The sequence below is a fragment of the Monodelphis domestica genome, chromosome 6, assembly GCF_027887165.1.
Source record: "Monodelphis domestica isolate mMonDom1 chromosome 6, mMonDom1.pri, whole genome shotgun sequence".
Lineage (NCBI taxonomy): Eukaryota > Metazoa > Chordata > Mammalia > Didelphimorphia > Didelphidae > Monodelphis > Monodelphis domestica.
This window is the reverse complement of record NC_077232.1, coordinates 283091720-283109503: the sequence shown is the minus strand read 5'-3', so window position 1 is coordinate 283109503 and position 17784 is coordinate 283091720. Positions and strand designations below refer to the sequence as shown.

The following is a 17784-nucleotide window of genomic DNA, read 5'->3' as shown; positions in this document are numbered from 1 at the left end:
ACTTGTCCTAAATCAGACACTGATATATTAGTGGGCAGCATTTGGTCTCAACCCCCTTCCAAAAACAAACAAAAGCAATTCCCAATGACAAAATATAAAAATTAAATTATTTTTCTGGGCAAAACTTTTGTTGAATTAAAGAAAAATAAATAAGATAGCAGATAATATTTTAAAATGAAATGTTAAAATCTTACATGTTTTAAGTTACTTTATTAAGCTTTTGGGCCCCCTAAGGTGAAATTACCTTTACTATTTCGTTAAGGCTTGATATTTTTTTCCCCTACATTAAATGCCCATAATTTGAGTCTGATACCAAAAGGGGGCAGCATGGACAGCACAGGGTCAGAAGTTAGAAATATTCAGTTTCTAAACCTTACTACCTGTGTGACCCTGGGTGAATCACTTAACCTCATTCTGCCTCAGCTTCTTCATCTGTTAAATGGGGATGAAATAATAGCACATATTTTTCCCAGGGTTATTCTGAGGATAAAATAAGAAAATATTCATAAAATCTTTTTCAAACCTTAAAAGGCTATACAAATGCCAACTATTATTAAATATTATTGTCTGGTCCATTCCATTTGCAAAATGAATAATTTCTGAATATATATCTAATTAAGAATAAACAAAATATCGTTACCTTCTTCTGGTGCATTTCTCAAGCCTGTTTGCCTTCAAATGTTAATGTCACTTTAAGAGAGAGATAAATAGATACAGATACAGAGATACAGCAATAGATATAATACATACATACACATACATAGATATATACAGACAAGACACAGAATAATGAATTTACATAAAGGGATACTATAACCACATCTAATAAAGACATCAGGGCTTTCCATTAATAATATAAAAATAAAAACATGCCAAAGTATTTTTGCCTTAATTTGTAAAATAGCTTAAGTAAATTCAGGAATCATCTTATTAAACAATGGATTTGTTATCTCATTAATGAGGATTAGTTCTCTCCTTTTAGTAAAGCATGTATCTATTTTCAACACTAAATGCCATGAATACAAATTGAAGTGAGGAAATACATTTAGATGACTTTCCTCCCTGAATTGCTCAAAACTTAATGATCTTCAAATACAAAGAGGAAAAAAAAAAGAAATTAAAAGTATATAGTGAAAGATGTTGAGAAGTTACCTATGTAAAAGGGAAGAAGCTCTAATAGGGGGAAATTCTTTTCTCCCATTTTACAGAAAATCACATCAGTTAATACACATTCATCCCCAGAGAAACACACAGAGGCATTTGCAATTTCTTTCATCAAAGGATTAAAAGGATTGCTCTGAAATCTCATCACTTGTCTAATATTCAGAATCAACACAATAAAAGTTTCCAAATTGCACCTTTAGCACTCTTGAAGGGGCCTCCTAGCTTCATTTCAGAACATTTACAACACACACTCAAAGACTCCTTGATATTTCTCTTTGTATCTTCCTCTCCCTCAGTTTCCTAAATAGTGACAGTGTCAATCTATAAACTCCTATATATTTATTTAAAGCTTGAGGGTTAGTAGGGATTTGCTAAGTAGTTATTCTGATGGTACCATTTTTCCCTAGTAAGCCCCAAGGAGAAAGGGGTAATGAGGAACTGGCATAATCTTTCAGATGAGAAAAGGTAGGCAATCTCCTGGTTCCGATGTGCTTTCCAAACCCTTCCTCCAACACAAACTTGACTGAGAGCAGAGCAAACCTCCGTGCCACTACAAAGGACAGTGAACCCACAACTGGGCAGCCCAAAAGTGCTAGTCCCTCAGGCAGACTTGCCTGCACACCCTGCCGGCAGCTGACTCGAGGATAACAACCCAGAGCGCTAAACAGACCTCTGCTTCTTGACTGATGCAGGGAACAGGAAAAACAACGGTGAGGTGAGCGGGAGCCAGGAAAGTGAAGACTCCACTAATGACTTACCTTCTGACTCAAGAGACTTGCTCTTTTAGCTTTTTTCCCCCTCCCTGGTCATCTCTCAGTGCCAAACTGCCATGATTCAGCTGGGAAAGCTTCAACTTCACAGTTAAAAAGACATTTTTTCCCCCTCTGCACTGGAAATCCAAAATCCAAGTAGCCTCGCCTGCACCAAAGGCTTTTTCTCCTTGCCTGCCTGCCTGCCTGCGAGCCCTGGCCCTAGCCCTATCCTGGAGGCGGCTCTGGAACGTAGTGGTCTATAAATATTGACCCGAAGGCTTGCTGGGCTCTGCTCGGCTGGGCTCTGCTCACCGTGCTCCGGGCGCAGGTCTGTGTTACTGAACACCCTGGTCATACACGGGCAAAGTTCTCAGCTGCTCAGACAAAGCTGGCGATTGGCTCGCTACCCTGCAACCCTGTGCCTGCCTGGAAATACCATTTTGCTGCCAGCTTTACAGATGCTGTGGGCCTTTCCTGAGGCCCAAATCAGGCACAGAAGGGCAATTATGAGGGCTGTCTGAAGAAATACAGCTTTCTCCAAGCAGGTGGAGAGAAGAGGTGGGGAAAGGGGAGGAAGCACTGCCTTTGTTTTGGCTCGGGGACCTGATCTCCAATCCCCTTTATGGGGCCTTTTTACCTAAATGTTATTTAATTAAGCTCATAAAATGTAATTACTACACAATATCAGTGTCCAAAAAGCCTAAGAAAGTATTTTCTTTATAACTCGGTAATTTTTTTTCAAAGTGGCTTTTCATTGGCCTAAGGTTACAATGGATTAAGGAGCCCCAAGAAAATCCCCAGCATTTAAAGTTTCTTTCCAGAATAGTTGAATTGGGTTTCTTAAAGAAACTACCCCAAAGCTCGATATGAACCAGGATCCTCTATTTGCTGGGGAAAAATCCAATCGTTTTATATATGTGTGTGCACACACAGACAAATATATATTTTATGTGTATAAATACATGTGTAAATGTATGGGTCTATATATGCATGCATATATATGTGTATACATACATATATTACATAAACACACATAAATGATATATATTCTAGGCTAGAAAAATTCAATTGAAGCCCGTGCTTCTATAATCTTTGGAATGGGTTTGTTTCTTTTATTTATATTAAGTATAATACTGTGCAAATCACACAACATCCCTGGGATTCCATTTCCGACCTTCTTCAAAAAAGGGGGTTCGGGGGTCTTCAAAGGCCACTGAGATCCCTTCCCATTCCAGCTTGAATTAGCCAACATTGACATAGATGTTTAAAAATGAAAACAAATACAAACTTTGTTGATGTCAGAGGAATATGATATTCAGAAATTGATGCCAGTACTGAATATCAACTACTAATTGATGTCCATCAGGAGAAAAAAGATGATTAGCCAATAAATGTATTTGTTTTATCTTTATATTCTTTTTTTTAATGTTTTAAATGATTTGTTTTTGCGTGTCTATTTATAGCTATGAGTTACTTAACATGTGCTTGAATTTCACTCATTTAGCATTCCCTAACAGGGGCCAAGGCTTAGCCAACAATTTTACAAGCTGACACTTAACAGAGATATAAAGCAGTACTTACACTAAGGGAATTGAGCTGTTTGGTAACAACAAAAGTGTAATCAGAACCCAAATTTACAAATTTGTTCATTTTTTCTCTAGTGCTGAAAACCTTGCTAAAGAGTAATTAGAGTGGGCTGAGTATCATTTCATAAGCACACAAAACAACCAATATACAACTTGGTCTACAAATGTCCATAAGCTGTTCCCTAAACACTAACAAGTGGTTTCAGGAAGATACTCCCCAAAGACTCAGGATAAGGCATAGTTTAAAGAGTTTACCCCAATTCTCCCTTTCTCTATTACTGATTTAAACCTGAACCATATTTTCTTAAACTCTTTTTTATTCAGAATCCCCCCTAGGAATTAAAGGGTACTTATTTTGCTCTTTTAATTGATAGTATTTATTCCAGGGGCAAATAAAGCTCTGAGAGATTTCTAGACAACTCTCTAAGATACTTATACTACATAAGGAGAGCTGAGATACAAGTGATCAGAGTTTTCTGCCCAGAAAGTTCCCCATACCAATCTACTCTGTAGGCAATGTGCAAGGTGTTAGAGAGGCAAAGGCTAAAAAAGACAAAAATGAAAAAGTCTCTGCCCTCAAGAAGCTGAAATTCTTAATACTTCTGGTCCAGATCTAAGATTTCATTAGTATAGGGAAGTTCAAGAAAGAAAGTCCTCTTATGAATGCAATTCAACAACTTCCCTGCAACTTAAGAGTCTTAGGAAATTACCTGGTTCTCAAGATGGCAAATAAATGTCCAGGTTCACACAGAAAATGTCAGAGGCAAGACCTGAACCCGTGTCCTTGGAAGTTCAAGACCAGCTCTTGATCCAACACTATTGCACATTAACTAACTCTTTTTATGGAATATTGCAAATTTATTTATTCTTGTCCTTCTTTGTTCTTTTAAAGGAGGACAGATAGGAGTAATCATTAAGTAGAAAAAACCTTCCCAAAAAACTGGACACAATGTCCTTTTAGATCAAGACCTCAGGACTGAAAGGAATTTACTCACCTGTTGGTTGAGTTCACAGGGAGACAATGTGTAGCCCTAAGTAATTTAATAATATGAAGCAATAATTTCATACCAAGAAAAAATAGCAAAGTTTTAAATGTTACTTAAGTTTTAGATAGTATAAAGCTTTGTATTCTATTTTTATAGTAAAAATTTTTATGCACATTCATATTTGCATATGCTCCATATATATCTCATTTTAATATTATCTGCAGTAAAAATGGGCAGAATTAAGAATTTTACTTACAAGAACTAAACTATTATTAAATTAATTATTTTGCTTAATAACAACATTTTAATAGAGTTGGTAGAGCAGAACTGTAAAATTATAGAATCATAAAATCATAAATGTCTGGAAATAAAGTGAGTCAGGAATGCAAGAAAGGCAATCTGAGACTTTTTATTGTTTAAAAATTATAGGTAATAAGTTTTTAATAGAAACAGATTCAAAATGCCTACTTTATGTTACTAACTAGACCAATAACTGGCTCCTAAAAATGGAAAAATTACCTAATCTTTATGAGTTTCAATTTTTCCATCCGAAGAATAAAGTTGTTAATATAACTGAGTCAATTCAACAATTATATACCACAAGTTGATAATGAACTATTATGAAACCAACATGGATAAAAAAGCTAGTGTTGATGGTCTTGAGTTCACTGAATGGACAGAAAAAGAGAGCTTTCCATGAATTCAAAAATGAGACCTTGGACAACAAGCTCACTGACTAGATACCAGCTTCCATTTTCTCATCTTTAGTTAAAAGAGGAAACTAACAATTAACCTAACACAGTCATTCTGGAGACCAAGAGTGATAACCTACATTAAATTTATCACAAACCTTAGATAGTTAGATATATGCCTGCTACTAGGATCCAAAGAAAGCAAATTGAGAGGGATCTAAGGGGTCCAGTCTAATCATTGCATTTATTCCAGAGGATAGAGGTTAAGAGAGATGAAATGATTTCTGCCAACTCACTGAAATGGGAAGTAACAGTATCTAAATAGGAAGCAAGCTCTTTGGACTCCTACACAAATTCTTTCAATTAAATACAACAGGTCAGAAAACATAGTATCTAGGAATTGGCACTCTATAGATTAGAAATAGAATTCCTCAGCATAATTATACAAGGAAAATAGGCTGCCAAGAATTTTCCCTCCTTCTAAGGAAGAATTAAAGAGGATGAAATTCTCCTGTTTTAATTTGTCTATTTAGGAAGTCGTAAATTTGTGGGAAACTTCATGTTAGGATGCTTTTTAACAAGCTGAATCTTTGGGATGTGTTCTAAGACAGACTACTATTTAGTTCTTGGATCTCCTTCAAGGATTTTCTTTGCCTTTAAATATTCTGGAGTTGATCAAGTGTCTCTTTTAGGCAAAACAAGTTCGGTGGCTTAAGCTCTCCTCAAATACACAAAAAACAAACAGAATCAGTCATACCATTCAATTCAACAACCATTTATTAGCAAGAAGATTGTGACAGGGAAAAATCCAGACAGATCTCTGCTTTCTTCCCATAATATCTGCCCAGTATCAAGAGCAAGCAATGACAGCCAGCTCAGAGCATACTGGCTGGGCTTCCACAGTGATTTTATGGGGTGTCCTAAACTGAAGTTCACAGATGATAAATAAATGAGGATAGGTAACAAGTATCCAATACCCACTGGGATATTTGGAAATATTTACAATTCACTCTGCTCATAGTCTATTTTTATATATATTTTTTAAACCCTTACCGTCTGTCTTGGAGTCAATCCTTTGTATTGACTCCAATGCAGAAGAGTGGTAAGGGCTGGGCAATAGGGGTTAAGTGACTTGCCCAGGGTCACACAGCTGGGAAGTGGCTGAAGTCACATTTGAACCTAGGACCTCCCGTCTCAAGGCCTGACTCTCAATCCACTGAGCTACCCAGCTGCCCCCTCATAGTCTATTTTTATAAAGAATCAAACTTTCAGCCATTCTAATAACACCTTTGACAAAAGAATATCTATTCTGTACATTTACAGTTTATTCCAGAATACACTTGACCCCAATCAACAAGCATTTATTAGGTATTAACTACAGGTCAGGCACATTGTTAGATCCTGCAGTGTATAAATAAAAATGAAAATCTGACAAGAGAGATAGATACATAGGTAGGTAAGTACAGAAAAAATATGCAGTATAAATAGAAAATAAGTAAGACAAAAATAAGAAAATCTGTAAGGGAGGAGGGTGAATCCTCTTAAGGAAGGAAGAAAACAAGTAAACATTTATTCGATGACTTCTAAATGCTAAACACTTTACAGATAATTCATGTTAAATTCAAAAAACCTGAAGGGATAGGTGTCATTATTTTATTACAAATGAAGAAAAACTGAAAGAGGTTAAGTGATTCACCCAGGGTCACTACGCTCATGAGGGATTTGAATCTAAGTTATCCTGATAGCAGGCCTAGTGATTCTAGCCACCTTATCACCTAGCTACCTTTGACAACCTAAATCTGCAGACCAAAATACCTGAGCAAGACAGGCCACTAAGCGATGCCTCTTTGGGCTTTCATGACCCATGGAAAAAAAATACAGTCATCATGAAAAGCAGCTTAATGAATCCAAGTAGGAAGGGAGGAAATAAGCATTTATATATCAGCTATTATGTACAAGGCACTGTGAGAAGTGCGATACAAATCTTACCTCTTTTGATACTTAGAAAAACCATGCCAGCTCATCATTATACCTATTTTTAGTAAAGGAACTGAGGCAACCACATTAACTAAATTGTCTAAGGTTGGCCAATTGGTAAGTTCATATGGCTGAATTTGAATTTAGGTCCTCCTAATACCAGCCCCAGTATTCTATCTATGTAACCATCTAGTGATACATCTAAGTAGAATGAAAAATTATATTTAAAACGGTGTAATTTATTCATATGTTTTATGTGATTTATTTTGAAGTTCAATTATAGAACCAATTTTCAAATGTAATAGTTACTCTGATCATAAAATTATTATGTAGAATAAAATGATCCAAAGTCATAAATAATTTTTTTCTATTAATTTTATTTTCTTTCACAAGATAAAATCATGGAACTGTTACAAGTCTGAAATCTTACTTCCTTCTTTCTAATAAAAACTTCAATTTCAAAAGGAAACAGCATTTTGTAGCAGATTGAGTAGAATGAAAGAAGAGTTTGTGTTCCAATTCTTTAAAGTCTTAGAGGGGTGGGGGTGGGGGGGGAAGATTCTGTCTGTCTGTGAAACCTGGGGAGCATACTAGCAGCATGCCAGGAAATCAAATCACTTCTATTTGAACTGTCTTGGGAAGATTCTGCAGATCACCTGGCAAGTTAAGGTACTTTCACTAAGGTCCTTTCTAGAGCTGAACTGAAAAGCATTTAAATTCTCCTGCAGAGAGAACACAACTCCAATGGCTTGGCCACATTGTTCAAATGCCAAACATACGTTTATCTAAAAGACAATTTTACACAGAACTCACACAAGGAAGATGCTGACATGGAAGTCAGAAAAAAACAATCCAAAGATACTCTAAAGGACTCTGAAGAATTTTAATATCGATAATGAGAAATGGGAAGACTGACTAGCAAAGTTTGCCCACATTAAAGAAGGCACTATACCTGCAGCAAAGAAAGCACTGTGCAATACAAGCAAAGCAGAATTCCAGTAGCTCAAAAAAAAAATTGAGAAAAGCCAATTAAAAGGCATTCCTATCCCCAATGATTCATAAGAATTGTCGTTGCCTGACCTGTGTGGTACAGCCTTTCAAGCTTGTATTGGTCAGATCAGCAAGTCAAGGCACACTAGACATGGACTCTAACATTACAATGTCCTTTTAGTCCACTAAGTCAATGAACGACAATGATTTATCCCAACTATCTCCCTGCCTGCTGGTGCCAATGAATGTCCTCTACCCCTCTCTCTCATACGGATGCTTTCCATAATAGAAAAGACATTGCTCTTATCTTGCTGTCAGCTATACTTTGCTAACAGCTTTGGATTTTACCCTTCCAGAAGATTTTGATTTTAATCAGAAACTTACAAGTCAAAATCCCTTTGAATTGTAAAATGATGAGTTATGAAAATTTCTTAGGCATAACAGGTTACTATGAGGAAAATCTGAAAGCTGAGGGCCCTTGAAACCATCCAACATGCAGATCTAAACTATAGACTTTTGTGTTCTATTCTATGGAAGCAGACACAAAGAAGAGAGGAAAAAGTAGAATCAGTATATTTTCTAATTTGTTTTGGCATAATGAATAGAGAGGGGGAATTGGACTAAGCAGGATTTGAGATGGCCTGAGATATGAGTTTTGCAAATCCTTGAAAGTCATTTAACCTGTGTTTGTCTGTTTCATCATAGGTAAATAGAGACAGGGCAACTTAATAGTCAGCCCAACAGATGGGAGGTCCTGGGTTCAAATATGACCTCAAACACTTCTTGGCTGGGTGAACTTGGGCAAGTCGCACAATACCCATGGCCCAGCTCTTATCACTCTTCTGCCTTAGAACCAAGTCACAGTATTCTCAGACAAAAGGTAACAATCTTAAAACTTTTTTCAAAAATTGGTAAATGGAGATAATAATACTAAATGCCTCTGTGTTTGTAAGGATAAAATAAGATAATAATTATAAAGCACTCAACACAGTGCAGGAGGTACTCTATAAATGCTGGCTATCATCACTAAAATGATCATCATCAGTGGATTCACATCACCATGCTATCCCTGACTCTAAATGGGCCAAGTACAAGTGGACCAATACTTGGATTTTTTTCCAATGTTCTAATAATTCATACAAATAAGTAAGTCTTATGAAGACTACTATAAATTTGAATGCCATTTCTCCAATCCATGGTTAGAAGCTACTTTAAGTGATATGGTTTAGAAGACAATCTATTTTTATGTCACAATGCTCACAATTGATATTGATTAAAGGTCTATGTATCAAATGTCATGAACTAGAATACAATCAGTCATAAAATAGCAATGGAGGGAAACACAAAGGTTGTAAAGGTCAAATCATCAGGAATTCTTGAATCTTGGTAGTCTAAATCTCTGAATGATGAAAATCAATACCCCTTAAACAAACTTCACTACTCGTTGTCAGGAGGAAAACCATCTTATTGCCCAGTTTTAGAGGACCTTAGGAACCAATTATATGGCAATGATCCCTGTAGCATGGAGGAAACACCAGAAATCCACTGCTCTAGGATCAAAAGGGTTTTTTTGTGAATTATTCAATCCCATTTACTTTTTTTGCTGGAGTTAACATTACCGATTATACTACCTACTAATGGCTTCAACTAATAAATTGCGATCCAAAACAAATTTGAACTACATCCTGAAAAGGAAATAAACATCCTATGATTGATTCAATAAAAGATAGGCTGATTTTTATGAACCAGTATGACATCCCCAAGCCTCTAACCAGCTGTGGCAGGAAGGAAAAAAAATGGTCAGGAAGACGTGAATTCAAATCCAGTCTCAGACACTTACTAGTTATTGTTTCTTAGTTTCCATTTATATGTATGTATGTATATATATATATATATATATATATGTAATGATAATAACACCGACCTCCCAATAATGAATTGTAGTAAGGATTAAATTAAATAAGATAGGTATAATACATTTTCAAACTTAAAATTATATATAAATAATCATCAATGTCTTCAAAAGAATTGTTGTTATTCTTCAGACATGTCTGACTCTATGTGCATGACCCCATGGGCACCACCCCTGAGAGTCTCCTGGCAGAGGTCTTGTAGTGACTGGCAATTCCTTTCTATCTTGGGTCCCAATTTTTCCAGATGAGGAACTGAGGTAAATAGAAGTTAAATGACTTGCCCAGAGTCACACAGCAAGTGAATTTTTGAGGCTGCATTTCAACTTAGATCTTCCTAACTCTGGTTCATTCCATTCAAAAGAATTACTTGGTTTCAAGTCCTGGTTCTTCCACTTAGGACTGTGGAACAAGTGCTGGGAAAAACTTTAGAAGTCACTTAACAAACCAGGTAACACAGGGAATTTATGAAACAAGTACTGAATATTAGAGATGGTGATAAGTCTTTTGCTATGACACATGGTATTTTTCTGTACACTGCTGCCTCTACTTCCCACCTATAAGATATCTTCAGGGATCAGTTTCTTTATTGTTAAGGGAACTAAATGAGGTAATTTTAAGGATCTCTTCAAACTTCAAATCGATGATCTTAAGAAATACTAATGACACTAAAGCAAAGCTTAAAATAAAACGTGGCACTGGAAGAGTTCATTCAAAAATGAATGAAAAAAATCAAATAAGTGAGGTGGAAGAAAAATGGGAAAAAGAAATTAAAGTAATGTGAAAAACGTGACCAAAAATAACAAGGACTACTTCAAACTCATTCAACATTTTCATGGATATGGAAATGCCAGAATACTATGGCTATGAGAAAAAAGCATGCCAAAGCAAAGACTAGAAGTTGAAGTTCTAATCCTGGTATAAAAATATAATAATGTAACATTTCCTTAAGGGTAAAGGTTAAAAAAGCACAAAGACTTTTTGGTAGCAAATGCATTAAAATTACGGTGACAATTTAAATCAGAGTAAAACTGCAAACTTCTATCAGCCATTATGAAGAATGGGAAGCTTAGATAATCAAAGCATGTTCTCATTTTGGAAAAGACCAAGGGAGAAACATAGAGTAAATTAAAAAAAATTATTTTGGCTATGCTTTGCTAGGGGCATATTGTAGACAGAGTTTATACGATTTCTACTATTTCCTGCTTTATTAGGCATATGATTGGCCATTTCATACACAGTCACTTACCTTTAACTCTAAGGTTCTTTGTTCTCAGGTAATAAATACTTTGGGCTCCTGGAGCTCTACAGGAAAATCATGCGTAACTTCAGCAACCTTTCACTCTGTCAGTTTATTGTAAGTGCTTATCCATTATTATTTTGAAAGTATTGACTGCACACTTAATAAATGGGACATTTGTTCTTTTTGATTGGAACAATGTCATACCTAACTTGGGAATGAGAATAATAAAGACGCCATGACAGAGAACATGTAGGATGTTTTCAGCTTTCACTCCATATTGCTGAGCTTAATAAATTTCAAATAAAACTGCTTTCCCCACTAACAAAAGCCGGAAACTCAGGGTACAAAGAACCACAGTATATAAAGCTCTGAATCAAAATAAGAGTTTCAGGGAAATAAAAAAAATTTCTAAGAAATAGGTTATCTGACCTTCCACATAAATGACTAAGAAAAAAGCTAACTTTAGTGTGTCCCTGAATAAAAATAAATTATAAATGATGCTTTATTTTTCTGGCTTTATCATCTCTATTCTTTGATAAGATTTTATTAAGTTCTAGGCAGCATACTAAGCACTGGGGATAGGAACACTAAAATAAAACAGTCGCTACTTTGAGGAGAACAAAATGGCTCAATGGATTGAGAGCCAGGCTCAGCAAAGAGAGATCCTAAATTCAAATCTGAACTCAGACACTTCCTAGCTCTGTGATAACTCACTTAACCCCCATTGCCTGGAACTTACCACTTTTCTCCTTTAGAGCTAATACATGGTACTGATTGATTCTAAGATGGGAATGTAAGGGTTTGAGAAAAAAAAAAGAAAAATCTTATATTCTAATTAATAAACAGATTGATTGATTTCTGCTTTCTTAAATGTCACCAACCTGAATAGAATGAGAGATTGAACTCTAATTCTTATTTTTAATAAATAGTTGCTGCTAATGCTGAACCAGTAGTGAGGACATTTATTAATTTCCCTTCATGTTGTATAAATATATAAGAAATTTCTCAACTATGTATCAGTGGATGCATTAGGATTTTTCCTAAGTCCACAGATATTGTAAATAGCAAAGCTGCAAATATGCTTACTTGCAATTTGCAGAAGTTCTCTGGCATTTGAAGTTAAAAGTTGATTTTTTGCTATTTTTAAAATCTCATTTCTAACCTGAAGGATTAATTGGCATTAAATTAACTTTTGCCACTTATTTCTCCTCTCCCCCTTTTCCCCCCAAAAAATAACCATGCATTGAAAATTCAAGTGTTTGCATACCCAATATAACAAGCATTGAGATGGAAGGAGGGAAAAAAGGACCTCAACTTTTTGGCTCTTCCAAATACCCAGATATACGGTATCATGCAGACAAAACATTAAGATAATTCACTGAATTTCATCTCTTTTCGTTTAGCTCTTTAATGTAATATAACTAATCCCAAACTAAATTTTTGGTAGCTTTAATTATAAATTACTGCATTTATGTGATTCTTTAAAGGCTCACATATTAAATTCAGCAATATCAACTGGGAGAAATGCAAGTCAATTTAAGATTTGATCTCCAAGATATCCATACGCTTTCTTTTCTACTGAATCTGCTGAATCAATAGGACCTCGAACATAAGAGGAACAATACGATGAGGCTAGAACAGGAAGAAAATTGAAGAAGAATAATTAAGGAGATAGTTGTGGGGCCAGCTATTAAATTTTTGCACCTACTAACACAAAATATACAGAAGAAAAAATGTGATGTGTAAGGGTTGGAAGATGAGGATAGAAGGATAGAAAGGCGGGGGGGTGGGGGGCGCAGCTAGGTGGATCTGTGGATAAAGAATCAAGCCTAGAGTTAAGAGGTCTGAGGGTTCAAATTTTGCATTACATATTTTGTAGCTGTGTGACAATAGACAAGGCACTTAACCCCCATTGACTACCCCTTACCACTTTACTGCTTTTGAACTAATATACAGTAGTAATTCATAATACAGAAAGTAAAGGTTTAAAAGAATGAAAAAAAGACCAGCTACGAAAACAGGAAGATTTTTCTGTTAGTCCCTATTCAAACGGAAAAACAATTAAGATTTTAGTTAAAGGTGGTAATTATTGTGCAGTGAACAGCATCCTCCCACCTGGAGGTCATCCATCTGTATTGACCAATAAAAATTTCAAGTACATCATAAAAAAACACAACTTCACAGTTTAGCAATTAATGCTGTGACTCTGGTGAAATATGAGTTTTAAGTAGACCAAAGAAGCATTAAAGTTTCAATTGGTTACTATTAAAATACTTGTAGCAGTCACTGAAAAAAAAAGGATTTAGAAACACAAACTGTCAGACCCATTTTGCAAAAACGGAAGCTCAAAAATGCCAGAAACAATTCATTTTTCACTTCCCTCCTATCACACCTGCATAAATCTAACCTAATTCAAAATTTTAGTTATTCCTGACCATTAAAACTCCCTTTTGGCTCACAGGACACTGGAATTTTCCATGGAAGAGGCATCATCTTCTCAAAGATATAGGCACATAAACGCAGACAAGGTTGAAAAGAAACAAAAGCTTAATGTTACCTTTCTTATTTTACTGAATTTAAATGGATGGATGATGTGTATGACTCGGAAGTTAGACACAATTGCAGTATATCTAAAGGTGAGGGAAATGAAGGGATAATAACCTTTCTCATCTACTTGAAAGGTTGTAATTGTCATCCATTATATAACAGTCCTTAAGAATTTGGAATCACAGCCTCAGTTTTTCCCCCTCTCTGCTTTGTTCTTTCTGTTGAAAAGAGGGGGGAAAAAAGAAAGGAAAAAATCCCAGGCTATGGAGAACTGAGTGTGGATCAGAAGAGAAAAGGAAGAGGAAGACCATTTCGGTTAATTTGAAAGTCTTACATAATAGAACATTTAAAATGATACCTTATGCTATCTGTCATATGCATGCCTGTGTAAGTATATATTATAAATATGTAAACACAACACACATACATGTACATATTCTATATATTATACAGAATCATGTTTTGGACACAGCAATTTAGTCAACCTCATTTGGCCCCAGCTTATCACCATCATTGGAGAAAAAAAAAAAAGCAAAGATCCAGAACACACACACACACTTGGACAGGTAAGCATACATACAAAAACACCACAACAAAAACTAAACAGCTGAAATTGACTGTGTAAAGAGGTGAAATGAATTGAAACAGGGGAAAAAAGAGAGAAAAAGGGCTGTGGATGAAAAGCAAAGAGGTCAGAAGGGTACTAGCGCTCCCATAGTCCAAACCACACTGCTCCCTTTTATTTTACTATATGAGAAAACTGAAATGCCAACATATTAAAGTTAAGAGCATCACCTCAGATTATACATCAAGTTAGTGGTAAAAGAATTCTTCATATTTTTAGAAAGCTTTCAAATAACAAAAGGTGACATTGTTTCATTTGATGCTTTAAAAAAGTAGAGGAACAGGAAGGGAACATATTCTATTATTATCCCCATTTCCCAGATGAAGACATATTTTTGAAAGGCTAAGTGATTTGCCTGTAAGGTAGTAATGTTGATTATTTTCATTGATTTGTTTGGTGTGCATGTGTATATATCTAGAACCTAGATCAAAGGTTGGAAAACCCTTTAAAAATAAATAAAATGTCATTGGTGCCCCACCCCTGATTCTGGACCACCACCAGTGGAAAGTTTTGAAGCAGCTGCTAAAGCTGAGTTACAGGAGGAACAGAAGCTTCAAAAATTATTCCCAAGGTCAAGAGCTTCAGAAACAAAACATCAGTAACAGGAGGCATTTTAAAAGCAGCTGCTGAAGCTGGGTATATCCACCTCTGGAACACAGATGCAGCAGCCAGTAGGACCACTCAGTGCCAACCACTTGCCTCTGGAAATGGTTTAGCCATGGATTTTGATTCCTAGTCTAGCTACCAACTCTGGGAAATGGGCAACACATTTTATTGGCTATGTTTGTCTTCAAAATTTGACTCAGGAAACGAAAGTATCTGTCAAATACAGAAACTGTATTTTGTAGAGTCCATAATCCTGAACAAAGTTGCATTTTCAATGGATGCTGAATAAATAGTTCATATTTGGGATGAGGAAATCAAAAGAATAAGGGGGAAACACAATAAATATGGGAGTCTATAGAGAATTATTATAGGGGCAAATAAATACTGAAGTAATTCAAATGTCACATCTTATCCTCACTGGCTATTCACAGTAGGAAAGTCATTTAACTTCTCTATGTCCAAAGCATCTCATTAAGTATATAAATTATAAAGTGGTGACCTACTTGGGTAGAAAGTTTCATCAAGGAATGAGAAGAAGAAAAAAGAAAAGAAACAGTGATCTCTAAATTTATGCTCTGGCTTATTTGAAAATTTAACTATGTCCTATTTTTCTTTTTTACAGGGACATATAACTAAGAGTGATCATCTACCATTGCCAGACTTAGCCTAGAATTTCTAGTACCTTCATTTGAACACATCTAAAAGTAAGTAAGTAGCTAACCCAGGGTAACTATATCTACAGAATACTTTTGGAAAAGTAGCCACACTTTTTTTCTCCGTTCCTTGATGCTCTAATAAAGAATTCATTTTTTTGAAAACTGAGGAGGTGTCCATCAATTGGGTAATAATTGACTAAGTTATATAGTTATAATGAATTATTATTGCTCCATTAAAAATTAAAAACAAAATTAGTTCAGGAAAACTTGGAAATACTTACATGAACTGATGCAAAGTAAAGTGAGCAGAACCAGGAGAGCACTATATACAGAAACAGAAATATTGTACTATGTTCAATGGTGAAGGACAAAAATCATATCAATATAACAAGGTCCCAAGATAACCTCAAGAAATCCATGATAAAAAATGCTATCCACATTCAATGAAGGCACTGTTGGAAACTGTTTGCAGATCAGAGCATGCCATTTTTCACTTTATATACTTCATTAATTTTTTTTGTATGTGTGATGTGTTTTCTGTCATAACATGGAAAATACGGAAATATGCATTTCATGAAAGTATTAGTATAACCTATCTAAATTGAAAAATATCAGAAAATAATTGCCAAATATTGTTCCTACAAGTAAATGAAAAAAATATTTTTTTTAAGTTGTAAGTTGTTAGTAAAGCACTATTCCTTAGGCTTAGGGAGACAGAAAATTCCCTTTCCCTTTCTTTTTTCCATATCACCTGAAGGGTTCACAGTCAAAAGAGCTATAAAATATGTAGAGAAGCCATTAATCTTGCCATAATGAGTCAGATCCTGATTTGTATATACCTATCAGCCATTTTGACTTAATGATTTGTGACAAGAACAATACATGAGCATTTAAGAGGTCTTGTCCTCCAGTACATGGTGGCCTTACTTTAAGATAGTGTTATATTTAGAAAAAGTACTGATTATTCTCTGGGAGACTTACTATAAAAACTATGAAGCAGGACATAATCCATGTAGTATTTAACTGCTAGAAATTAGGATAACAATGGCCAGCAAACTGTGGCTTTGTAAAGCTATTTTAAATATTAATATACTTTCAATTCACAGTATTTTAGTTTGGATAAAAAAGTAAAGTTCAAATCTTACAATGGAGTCACTTATCATTTAGTTTACTGACAATCAATATCAATTACAAATTACATTTGAAAATGTATGTCAGGTGTTCCTGGAAAGTGCATCTATGTGAAAGGTCTCTACGGAAACGTGGCTTATGATAAAAGGAATAAATAATGTATAAAAAATCCCAAGAGAGTGATGAAAACCTCATTCAGATGACAAATTACATACCAGATGCAAAACAGTGCTCAGACTTGTTGGTACCATTTCTGTTTTAGAGTCTTCTGACTGTGAAGAAGTTCACACTAAGGATACCAGAATATTTACTTTGTTCCATTAAAAATCACTGCTGAATTGATTTACATAGAAATGACTGTTGATGAGAGTGACTAGTTTTGATAGGCTTTTAAAAAATCTTGGCTCCTTTCCTCTTTATGTTGTGAGCACTCACTGGAAATGCCATAATCAGAGTTTTCACTGCTTCCTATTTTTTGATATTTTCAACTAAACCTTTTCCATAAATTCTTTTTAGTTGGATCTTTACATTCTAAACACAATTTTTTTCTTGAATAAGTACAAAGTACATATTATGAAATGTAATTAACTTCATGTCTGTAATATCTTGTTTTAAACTATATTTCTGCAAAGTTAATTGTCTTATTCAGATTTCATCTTCCTCTTACACTTCCTGAGATGTCACAGACAAATCACTTGACATCTCCGAGTTTCAATTTCTTCACTTTTTAAAATGAAGATAATAGCATTTGTATTACTTTATATGAAAATTGGAAATAGACTACAGTGGAGTACTGAAGAGTATGTACTGGATTTAGAATCAAAGCATCTGGGTTCACATCTTTGCTCTGCGTCTAAATACTGGTATGACTTTGGAATAGTCACTTTATCTCTCTAAAATCACTGTCCTAAATTGTAAA

The 17784-nt window shown here is 35.1% G+C and overlaps 1 protein-coding gene across 9 annotated transcripts in view; it reads right to left on the bottom strand.

Annotated features, from left to right (window-relative positions):
- BMPR1B (bone morphogenetic protein receptor type 1B) overlaps positions 1-17784 on the bottom strand; it is a 519978-nt gene that overhangs the window by 218306 nt on the left and 283888 nt on the right. For 2 of the 9 annotated variants that reach the window (XM_056803299.1, XM_056803305.1), the window contains exon 1: positions 1923-4589. The exons of 6 other annotated variants lie outside the window; for them this stretch is intronic. The gene's annotated coding sequence lies outside the window, so the exon portion shown is untranslated. Of the gene's footprint in view, positions 1-1922; positions 4590-17784 lie in introns of those variants that run through there. One more of the 9 variants, XM_007495716.3, reaches the window with a different exon arrangement.